General features: G+C 31.2%; 1 protein-coding gene across 3 annotated transcripts in view; it reads right to left on the minus strand.

The window, feature by feature from the left end:
* The window catches only part of LOC126885583 (ATP-binding cassette sub-family G member 4), a 256,853-nt gene that overhangs the window by 41,868 nt on the left and 202,061 nt on the right, over positions 1–12,924 (minus strand). The window contains exon 1 of one of the 3 annotated variants that reach the window (XM_050652193.1): positions 4,233–4,332. The exons of the other annotated variants lie outside the window; for them this stretch is intronic. The gene's annotated coding sequence lies outside the window, so the exon portion shown is untranslated. Of the gene's footprint in view, positions 1–4,232; positions 4,333–12,924 lie in introns of those variants that run through there. 3 annotated transcript variants of the gene reach the window in all.

Here is a 12,924-nt window from a genome sequence, read left to right on the forward strand (position 1 = left end):
GCCACCACTATGGCTTTGGGGGGCAAAGAATGTAAAATGTGTATAGGTCATAATTTGTAGCTTACACTGTGTTGTTTTATTTTACATAAGTACTTTATCAATAAAATAAACAAGTGACGAAATAAAAAACAAAACTGGAGCCCGCCAAAGCATATCACGAAGTTTACGGCGCCACTGTGCCGTAACGGTTGCTTATACGAAAAAATGAATAGAACCTAATTTTTAGAGTAAATAGTGGTCTTTAACCTTGTATAAGTTTTGTTTAAAAATAATGCATAAGTAATGAGGAAATCGTAAAAACATGCTCGCCAAGGGATAGGGGTAGTTTCTGCAGTATATTTTCAAGGATAGGGGTGGTTTCCACAGGAATGTTGCAATAACCATATATATTTTTAAAAAGCACTATTGATGAAGCATATGCTCGTATGGATCAAAAAGCAAAAAACAAAAAAAAAAGTTTCAACCCCCATTTTATTTACTTATTTTTGGCTACAGGGGTTGCACTAGAAAATCGCTTTTGGTGTCCAAGCATGAATAATAATAACGTGCACAAAATGATATATGAAGCATATTAATAAAGGGCATTGTGTGTGAAGGATTTCAAGAAAATCACTTTATTTATGAATTCCTCTTTTTTTGGGGTGGTTCCGAGGAAAAAATGGGGGTAAATTATACAAATTTGTAAATAGCACCAGTACGTGGGTAATCGCTGAAAGTCTTTTTACTCTAGCATAAACGGTTCAGATGGTATAAAAAGGAGTTTTTTAAAATGTAACACCCTGTAATTAAAAATAGGCTAATTACCCTTAAGTGAAACCTATACCAAAAAATCAGCCACTTATTTATGAATACTTGTCGCAGTTTTTTTATCCTAATTTCCGTTACAGTTAGGGAAAAATATATATTTTTTAAAAACATATTTTTTAAAAACTTGTCAACTTTGGGGCGCCACCCCCGCTAAACGGTGAATGATAGACATATGCTGTCGGGAAATAAATCATAGAAAATATAGTCCTCTTCATATTTCTATAAAAAATTTTTTTTGTAAAAGGTACAGGAAGGGCTACGTTCCGCAAAAACCACAAATTACCCCCTTTAAAGGGGTGAAAAAGGGGGTTCCGGGGCGAAATTTTTTCAGAAAAAGTTAGTCTTATAATAAGCACCCCTTGATCTACCAGAAAAAAAATAAAACCGGACTTGTGTCCATTTTGCAAGGTTCAACCTCTGTTTCCTACACTATTAGGGTGCAAATAAATTAATAATAAAGACTATAAATAATTAAGTGTTCCCAACTAAAATAAACTTAATAATTAAATAAATAAACTCGTAAAAATAGGCAGGTATGTGTGAAGTCCCTAACGTAATCCTAATAGTGCAAATGTATGGTGCAGAATATGAGATATAGTCTGGGCTGATTATCGGAGAATAGGCCATTTTTGGGAAAAGTTATTTACCAGCAATTTTATTGCTGGAATCGAATTATAAGATCCTATATATTAATAATATAGGTATGCAAAGTCCTCAGATAGTGTGCTACTTTTTTTATAAACAAAATGGCGCACGAAAATCGTGCTTTTTTCAATTATTGCTTTATAACTCCGAAGATTTTAACTTTACAACAAAAACACCCAAATAAAAATTCACCGTGATTAAATTCTGCATAGAGACGTGTTTTTCCCGATCTGCTTCGACGAAAATTTTCTTTGGAAAATGCAGGTTTTCCCAACAAAATTTTTAATTTTCAAATAAAGTTTTAGATAAGTAATTATCTACCAATAATTAAATAATTTGGTGACTTAAAAGCCTTCTTGGTTTAGATTATAGTTCCAGAAGCTGGTGAAAATTGAACGAATATTTTAGCAACAATTCAATTGTTAATTAATAATTTACGGTCGCAATAATAACCAAAATAATTATGATACACTGATCAAACTTTGAAATCTTATAAAGATGAGATGCCTATTTAACATTTTCTCGACAAAATATAAATTTTTAATTTTTTTGCATAATCTTTAAATGTTTAAAAAAAATAGTTATAAACAAATTAACGTTTCTCAGAAAGTTTTTATTATATTATAATTTTAAAAAATAGCTAAAATGCGCATTTCAAACATCTTGAAAATGAATGCTTTAAAACTTTTTTGCAACCATTTGCAAAAAAGTTATGAAACAGCAAAGTAAACATAGGACTGCTACGGTGTTTATAATTTTTTTTAATTCTTTCAAAGCGTAGAAGCGAGTTTAAAGTACAAGCTAAAAATATCGATTATAAGTTTAATGGTTATATTTTAATTAAAGATTATAAATATATTTTTTTGTAATTTACACGCGCGAAAGTAGAATAATACAGTAGTGTAGCTAAAATTTTCACTCGGAGCGACGACCGGCGGCCGCGCGACGTACACTTTTAATAAATAATGTATGCTGCGTGTCAGTCACTTCGAGTGAACATTTTAGCTCCGACTCTGTATCAGGCCTACTTTTGCGCTAAAAATTACAAAAAAAAGTATTTTTAATCTTTGATTAAAATATAACCATTGCACTAATTTTTGACATTATTTGTGAGTAATTAGATTGTACCATAGACTCACTTTTAAGCTTTGAAACAATTAAAACAAATTATAAACAACGGAAATATCGTATATTTACTTTGCTGTTTCATAACTTTTTTGCAAATGGTTGGAAATTTTTTTTAAAGCATTCATTTTCAAGACCTATGAAATACGCATTTTAAGTATTTTTTAAAATTAGAATATAATAAACAATTTCTGAGAAATGTTAATTTGTTTATAACAATTTTTTTAAACATTTAAAGATTATGCAAAAAAATGAAAAATTTATATTTTGTCGACAAAATATTAAATAGGCATCACACCTTTATAATCTTTCTAAGTTTGATCAATGTCTCATGATTATTTTGGTTGTTATTGCGACTGTAAATTGTTAATTAACAATTGAATTGTTGCTAAAATATTCGTTTCATTTTCACCGGCTTCTGAATTTATAATCTATACCAGGAAAGCTTTTATTTCACTAAGCTATATAATTATTAATAAATCATTACTGGCCCAAAAAAATTATTTGAAAATTCGAGATTTTGTTGGGAAAACCCACATTTTTCGAGGAACATTTTCGTCGGAGCAAATCGGGAAAAACATGCCTCTATGTAGAATTAAATTGGGGTGAATTTGTATTTGAGTGTTTTTGGGGTAAAGTTAAAATCTTCGGAGTTATAGAGCAATAATTGAAAAAAATACGATTTTTCGGCGCCATTTTGTTTATAAAAAAAGTAGCACACTATCTGCGGACTTTGCATACCTATATTAATAATATATAGGATCTTATAATTCGATTCCAGCAATAAAATACCTTTCTTTGTACTTTACTAATTAGACCAGCGTATTATAACTATTTTTATTTTCAAAATTTAAAGATTATGCAAAAAAAAGAAAAATTTATATTTTGTCGATAAAATATTAAATAAGCATCTCATCTTTATAATCTTTATAAGTTTGATCTATGTATCATGATTATTTTGGTTTTTATTGCGATCATAAATTGTTAATTAACAATTGAATTGTTGCTAAAATATTCGTTTAATTTTCACCGGCTTCTGGAATTACAATCTATACCAAGAAAGCTTTGATGTCACTAAGTTATTTAATTATTGATTAATAATTACTTACCTAAAACTTTATTTGAAAATTAGAGTTTTTGTTAGGAAAACCCGCATTTTCCGAGGAAAATTTTCGTCGGAGCAAATCGTGAAAAACATATCTCTATGCAGAATTTAATTGCGGTGAATTTTTATTTGGGTGTTTTTGTTGTAAAGTTAAAATCTTCGGAGTTATAGAGCAATAATTGAAAAAAATACGATTTGTCGGCGCCATTTTGTTTATAAAAAAAGTAGCACACTATCTGCGGACTTTGCATACCTATATTATTAATATGGAGGATCTTATAATTCGATTCCAGCAATAAAATTGCTGGTAAATAACTTTTCCATGAATTTTGCTAATTAGCCCAGAGTAATAGATATCATTCTAACTTCCAATAAAACTGAAGTTATATTATTTCTTAGACACTCCAGACAATGGATATTCAGCCGGGAACGAGTCAGTTTCAGATTGTGAAGAATTATTCATGTATTTGGTCCAAATATCTCGATGTTTTATATAGAACAATGAATTTAAATTGTGTTCTGAGAGCAACTAAAGATACGGTGAACCTACCTTAAAAAAATTAAGTCACAAACACGATTTCAGTCAAATAAAGAGGTCATTACAAAGTATTTATCGGTACAAAATTTATACTTTTTCTTAGCACTTCCGAGGTTGCTTTCACGTCGCACTTAACACTGTCAAATTGATCACGATGATTTAAATATAGAGATCTAGTTCACAGTTGTGAATAATTGTCCGCTTTTTGAGATCATTAAGTTAGATTGGTTCATATTAATAAATTGTTTGTTCGTTTAATTTGACTCGACCTTGAAGATATTACCGGGGGTCTTTGGCCGTTGAGAGAAACACAATTATCATGTATGTGTCTTTATGATTTGCCTGCAATTCCATATTGCGATCTAAAATTTCCAATGATTTACCGAATCAATGGTTCTAAACAAACACAAAAAACTATATAATTTGACAAAAAATTGAATGTCCTGCTTACCTCGATGAACTCTTCTTCGTCCATCAAAAATCCATAAAAAAATGAAGACATCTTACTAAACACAACTCTTCCTTTTGCCAAACTGTTAGCTAATTTTTTACTACCTGTTATCCATATATGTATTATTTCTCAATTATTAGTGTTATCCATACCCCCTAATAATAGACTAGGAGCCAGTATAGGTGAAATTTGCTAATATAAAAATAAAAAAAATAAAAATAAAACGGGATAATACCCGAAGGTTGGGTGTATACCATCTAATTAAATAAAATTAACATGAAGTAAAACTTCCTAGTATATTTAATAAAAATTCTAAAAAAATTTTAAAATCCAAACGGATTACGTTCATAATGTTTTCGGACCTATCAGTCCATCTTCAGTGAACTCTCTGTCCTTGCTAAATAGCCACAATGCCAAACACTGGTTAAGATGTCTGTTCTAACTACATATTGAAATTTATAAAATAATTTGGCTTACATTGGATGCCAACGGATAACTATTAGCAACATGATGCTCTACTCCATTAATTAAGAGATTTTTTATATATGATTAGGTCTGCATTGAACTACGTTTAGTCTGTGGTGTCTTGCTAATCTTTTTAAGCGCGATAATATTCTATAACTTAAATAGTAGAACCTAAAAGAAAACGTATGAACACTGTGCCGTCAATTTTTAGTGGGACATACGACATACGTCGATAGTGGTGCATCAAACTTTCCACTTATGGACGGGATAAATAAATTAAAAGGCCACACTCTCAGAATTAAATTTTTTTAAATTTTTTTATGTTTTATGTGATTAAAAAATTAGACTCAGCGTAATTTTAACCCACCACCCCCTTTCCCTTTCCCCAGCATCAAAAACTTCATTTTTGGTTTTTATTGAAGTTATACTTCTTTACGGGCGTAATGACGGTGAAATTTTATATGGGAAAACCTAGCGACCGGGCGCATGCGCATTATAACTTTGTTCTGATTGGATGTTCAAATGACATGACAAAAATTATCCAATATGGCAGCTGTGGCACAGCTGTGGGACTGCGTTTGGTTATAATGTATGCTTGTTGCGTTTTAAAATTTGTAGGAAGAGAAACAACAAACAAAAAGTTAGTTAATGGTTATACTGCCTTTTTAAATAGTTTTCATATTATATTTTTGGACTTATTTACATAGAAGAGATGATTGTTTCATGCCAATGTGAAAGCTCATCAAACTGTGCCTAGTATGAGTGCCGCAGATCTCGCTTATTCAAAGCTAAAGAATCTTTCACTGGTAAGTGTTTTATAAATAGTTGATCAAATTTTGTTATGATATTTGAACATAGCCACTTTGCACGACGCAAGTGATTGCGAAATTTATTAGTCGTTATACGGGCTCCGATACCTACCTTGAACCTACCAAAATACATAAGTAGTATGTAATACTTTTATTTACATAATTTATATTTATATTTACATAATATATTGTCTTCTTACTCTATGTTTTGTTGTATTTTTTCAATTCTAAATCATTTCAATTCAAAATCAAAATAATTTAATTTACATAAGTTAAAAATGTCAAAAGGTTAATCTGTTTAGTTAGACGATCTTCGCACATAATGACAAGCTGTCTCTGTGGCGCAGTTTTAATGCGAGAGAATCCCAATACAACGCAAATACCAGCCGCGTGGTAAGTTGGTTCGATTCCCAATAGAAACTTTTATTTTTTTATTTTTTTTTTATACATTTTATGATTGTAAGTATATTTATTATATAATTTTATTTTCAGAAAATACGTATTTAGTTAAAAAATTTTCCGACAATTAATGTTCAGAAATCATTTGTGGCATTTTTAGTGTGTTTGTGTGTGTTTTATTTTTTTATTATTTTAATTTTTGGCACTGTTTTAATAAAAATGTTTGAGAAGTAGTAAGTATAAATTAATTTAATATTTAAATAAAATATAAATAAAAAGTATATTAATTTCGTTTATAATCATATAATAGAAGTATAACTTCTTACGTGCGTACAAAGTACACACACATTCTTTTTTTTTTAGGTGGGATTCAATCAACTTAAAATTTCAAAAAATTCACACGAATAGTTGAGGATTTTACAAAAGATGTCTATTTTTTATAGACACGTAGGATGAGTGTACATAACAAAAAAATTATATTTTTTTGGAAAAAAGTGTGTAACTTTTTTTTGAAGATGACTGGAGGTCATATTTTTTTGTTATTTTATGTATTTTATCAAACACTGTATTTCTAATTTTTTTCAGATGTTTTAAGGTTCGCCACCTTCAAAAATCCACAAAAATATTTTATTATGGGGTTTTTGGGATTTTCCATAGTTTACAGACAATAAAATAGATCAAATCAATGTTTTTTTATAAGTTATATGTAAATTGAAGTAACTGAGTCCTCTAGAATATTTAAAAAGGGGAGAAACACGTCCATACTCCCAAAACCCCCTAAAAAACACTTTTTTTGATTTTTGAAGGTGGCGAACCTTACCTACGGAAAAATTTGAAAAACGTTAAAAGTATAGTGTTTAATAATACACAGAATAAAAAATTAGACCTGCAAAAAAAAGTTATACCACTTTTTTCCAAAAAAAATTTTTTTTGAGGTTATATACACTCAACTTAAGGGTCTATAAAAATAGATATGTTTTTTAAAAGACTCAACTATGCGTAAGATTTTTTGAAATTTTAAAATTGATTGCATCTCACATAAAAAAGTATAAAAACGAAAAAAGTATTTGATGGTGGGGGAATGGGGAAGGGGTGATGGGTTAAAATTACGCTGAGTCTTATTTTTTAGTCACATAGAACTTAAAAACAGATAAATAAAATAGAAAAAAATTGAATTATGGGAGTGAGGGAGGGTGCCTTTTAATTTATTTATCCCGTTCATAAGCTTTGATTCTCCACTGTAGACGCATATCCCACTAAAAAGTGACGGCACAGTGTTCATACGTTTTGTTTTAGATTCTAGTATTTAAGCTATAGACTATAGACTCTTATCGTGCCAAAAATGGTTAGCCAATTTCACCGTATTTGTATTGGCTCCGTGAGTCTCTCATCTATTTACAGAAATTTACAGTCATGTGACACGCTGTCAATTTTGTAAGGACGTTTTAGTATTGACTCTTATGGGATTATTTTGTTAAACTTGAATATCTTATTTTCTAGTGATAATAAACGAATACAAATTGTTAGAATTCATTAGTTATTCTTTTATAATGTCATTTATAGTTCAACAAAAATATTTTTTGTCGTTAATAAAGATTTATTGACATAATTTGCGATAGTGAGATTATATAGGACATACCGTATCCGTACTTTTTGGAGTCAATTCGGATTTATCTAAGCTAAAAAGTGTATGTAATACGTACAAAACCTATAAAAACGTAAATAATATTATATCATGTGTATATGGCCACATCCTTTGTATATATGTATAGAAAAAGTTAACCTCACTTCAACCTTATAACAGCGTTAATTAATTTTATTCTTTGATCTATTTTTTTTTAGAACGAGGAAAATAAAAGTATTTCAAATCACTAGTTTTCCATGTATTTTTACAGTGAAAAACACAGCAAATAAGTGATATGGCCTTTTTTTTTAAATGTCCCATTTAAACAAACAATAAAGCGTCCTTAAAAAGATTCAAGCTACCGCCACCATGAGCAGGTCGGTCGATTTTTCTTTGACACTTTGTTAACGCTCGGAGCGAATACCCGCTCTTAGGGCCGGTTGTTCGAACGCTAATCAACAATGATCATTATCAAATATTTAATTACTGTTACCAACTGTCAATGTCAGCTTTGTTTGGGTTGCTGAAAACATAATATGAAATTACTTAATCAATTATGTTAATAATTGTTATGTTAATTGATTAACTAATCTCATAATTTTAATCAATTATGTTGTCAGCAACCCAATAAAAGTTGACATTGACAGTTTTGGTGACAGTAATTAAATATTTGATAGTGATCATTGTTGATTAGCGTTCGAACAACCGGCCCTTAGTCTATAATGTTCACATAATGTTCCCGACTCTGAGCAACGAGGTCTTGTATCTTTCTGGTAAATATACCTATGTGATGGATATAGAATAATTAATGCTTCAAGATTCATTCAAGAAGTTCTGTTTTCCTTCAATGTATTGACTCAAAGATACAGAGACACGATTGTAGATGTACGGCATGTCTGATTGACTACCTAAAGGTGTTTGATTATGTTAACGACATCAAAAAATGGACAACAACGTTTTTATTTCTAAAAATGATACGAGCCGTTCACCTTGCTTCGGAGGGTACGTTAAGCCGTCAGTCACCCTGGGCTAGTTTGAGTTTCGACACTAGCTACTTCAAACAGGGTTAAAGATGCAAGGGGCGCCGGAATCTGTTCGAAAACATCTTCTCGGCAAAAATGCCATACGATATTATTAACAACATCAAAAAATGATCGTAATTCTAAGAACCGAGATCAAACAATAAGACATAATCGTTATCTAAGGCACCACATGGCAACAGACAAAACAAAATAAACAAATTACAAGATAGACCTCGCATAGCTCTCACCTAAACTCCGCTATGAGTCTGAACATTACAACCAGCATGATTAAAGTCATATGATACCGGGAGTTAATCTAGGAATATGTTTAACATCCCTTAAACTTTTATAATATGATGTAAACTCTTTACAACTTTAAAACAACTTAAGGGTTTTTATCCGTATATATTGGTGGCTCAAAACATGTAACCTGTGATAACACTGATGATGGAATATTGATTCCGAAAACGTTTGTTTGTTATGATGTAACCCCCCTTTTAGGCATTTTAAATATTTCTTTTACATAAAGGAATTTTATCTTTTATTCAAAATATTGTCGAGACCACAAATATATTCTATTGATAATCAATTTCTTCTAAACCTCGCGAGGTTTGAAAATCCAGTAAATTCCTAAATTAGACCGCTTTGTAAATATCCCAATAATACATCCCTGTCTTTCTCAGGAACAACTCACAGTTGTTTTGTATTTTAAAAATGCAATTTTAGCTATTCTGTCGAAAATTTACCACCTGTCTTGTATTCACCATAGTACAATTCCCTTAAGAAATTTTCTAGAATTTAAGAAATCTGGGGTTTCGTTACTTTTCCAGTTTAAATACGACTTCTGGGATAAAAGCTGGAATCTGTTCGCGAATTTTTTGATTAAATTACTCATCTGATTAAAAATTCATATTTAATAGAACTAAGACTAAAGAGGATTTCAGGCCCATGCAAAAATACCATACCGAGCGATAAGAAGTACATATTCACTTCAAAAATATTTTCTATTATGAAAATCCCAAAAATCTTGTATGATCCTTGAATGATCTTATTATAAATATGAATCCCGATGAATGAACTTTGGTTTATGCGGAACTTTTATTTTTGTACCGTAACATTGGATTTTCTTTTCAATCTACGCCTACGTTGAGCCAACTGATATGGGAACATGGGAAGGGGCTCGTAATTGATGGTATCAGTATTGAACAAGTAATGGAAATAAAATACCTTGGAATTACGTTGTCAAGTTACGGAGACCTGGACAAAAAAGTGAGAAATCAAGTACAAAAAGCAAATAGACTGGTAGGATGCCTTAATAACATCATATGGCGAAACCGATAGGTATATTAACACTGAGCTGAAGTCAAGAATTTATAAAGCCAGTGTAAGACCAACAATGATATATGCATCAGAAACAAGACCCGATACAGCCACAACACAAAGACTACTGGAAACGGCAGTGATGAGAGTACTGAGAAGAATTACAGGAAATAGGCTGAGAGAATGAAAGAGGAGTGAAGACATTAAAAGACAATGCAACATACAGTGTATAAACGAATGGACACTAAACAGAATGGATGAGAGGTGTGGTCAAAATAGCAAGAGATAAATCACCAATCGGCAGAAGAAGTATCGACCGACCGCGCAAAAGATGGAGTGACAACCTTCCATAGAGGTTAGAGGTATCAATCCGCCAATGAACAAGCAAAATTGCTTATAAAGAGGAAGAAGAAGAAGAAAAAGAGTTGATATTTCGAAAAGTATTCCATATCTTTAACAAAAGTATGTATATCGTAAAACGTAAATTAGTCCATTTGGGGTGAAATACAATAAACAGTAATTTAATGTATATTATATAATCTCCACAGCCTATTTTTGAAATCCTACATTGAAAATCGTTACTTCCAAGTAAAATATATAACACAATAGGTATATTTTCCCATTAAATCAGGCGTACCACAGGGTAAAATGCTGGGTCCTCTCCTTTACCTATTATTTACTGCAGATGTCCCAACCACTGAAACAACCCAAATCACAACATTCGCTGATGACACCACTATAATCGCTGTCAATGAGGACCCCATTATCGCGTCTGCATAATTGGAAAACCATACCTTGACCAATTGGGAGTCATGCCACACTCTGTCAAATGCTTTGCTTACATCCATCCAGGAAGGCTGCTCCTGTACTCTGTAAGTCTGAGTACTTGTAGTTCGCTGTAATGTTAAGCTCTGAATCCAAATTGTGCTTCTGGGATTAATCCAGTTCTGTCTGTCTCTGGTTGGAGTCTGGTTTGGATGACTCTTAAGATAAGTATTGCTGACTGCTGGAAGTAAGCTAATCGGCCTGTAATTTTGCGGAAATGTGTAGTTCTTTCCTGGTTTCGGTATCATGATTACATCCTTTCATTGTCCACTATCCTTCCATCGATTTGGGAAGAGCCTCTATCTTAGTATTGCGTTTGTTATGTTTATTATATAAAACTGATTTTGAAGGAAGATACTTCAGAGCCATGTTAGTGATCGTCTGGACCAGATGCTTCTCTTGGTGAACTTTTTCCGATCAGTTTGGAACTGTTTTTCCTATGTGCTACTGTATGTTGGACTTGTCAATTCAGTCGGTTTACCTTATTATTGTCTTCTTGATTTCTTATTTTTCTGGCTCTCTTTTCTATTCCTTATCATTTCTTTTATTTTTTGATTAATGTCTCTAAATCTTCTCATGTGAATTTCATATTCTTCTTCAGTGGTACTATTTCTTAGTACTTTTTTATGATGTTTTCGAGCTCTAGGACATTTTCCCCTATTTATTGTTGATTGAAGATTGTAGTAACGTTTACAATTCTTATGCTCAGTAGTAGTTTAAGTTTATTTTTCTTTCTTTTCCTTGTCGTTCTGTTATCTTCTTCCCATGTGCCTATATCTAAGGAGTATGGAGTTGTGGTCTCTTGATTATTCGTTTAAGGTTCGGATATCTGTTTGTGGTCCTACGTTTTTAGGCACTACTATGTCCAAATGGGTTGGTAATACAGATTTTCCTAGAAAGTGGGTCGGTTCGATGGGTCCAATTGCCATGGTGTCTTCGTTGTTCAATAGATATTTATTTCTCAATAAATCAATATTCTTTCGTTTTTGTTTGTACCTCTATTCATGTATTATTATGAACGGTTCTTGGTTCTTCTATGTTCAGGATCGCATCGAGATCGTATTCGCTTAAGAGGATCGGTACGTTATACATCAAGATATATTCTGTGATCTAAGTATTTTGTTGTTAAAGATGTTCAAAATTTTAAGCGGTCCACAGTAACAATATATTATTAAAAAATCACTTTAACACTTTTCCTCTTTTCTCGATTGAGTAGGAAATATAGGTACATATAAGTAGGTACATATTGTAGGTACATATAAATTATTACAATCACTGAATACATAGCTAGTGAAAAAATTATCACATTTATTAACTGAATTAATAATTTGCAATTATACAAAAAATAACAGTTATCCAAGAACATTCAAAAGCCATCTCTTTAAGCTAGTTATGACATTGTCAAGTAGAATGACATTCTAGTAATATGTACATATCCATACCAGTGTGAATTTTACTACACGTAATTTGCCATGCAAAGACAGAAAAGGCAGGGATAGCCGTAAAATATTTGCGAATTAGATACCCATAGCCTTAAAGGATCTGTTGGAATTATATATATATATATATATATATATATATATATATATATATATATATATATATATATATATGCTGAATTGATCCCTTACTTCACCTTCTCTCATATGAACTTTTATTGTTATTGCTTCCATAGTGTTTAGCAACACTATAGTGTCGATTCATAGAATGGTGAGATTTCACTCAAATAAAATGATAAAAAAAATGAGAAACACACTGGAGGAAGCTAACACATATAAATACCACGGTA

The sequence above is a fragment of the Diabrotica virgifera genome, chromosome 1 (assembly GCF_917563875.1).
Source record: "Diabrotica virgifera virgifera chromosome 1, PGI_DIABVI_V3a".
In the NCBI taxonomy this organism is placed as follows: domain Eukaryota; kingdom Metazoa; phylum Arthropoda; class Insecta; order Coleoptera; family Chrysomelidae; genus Diabrotica; species Diabrotica virgifera.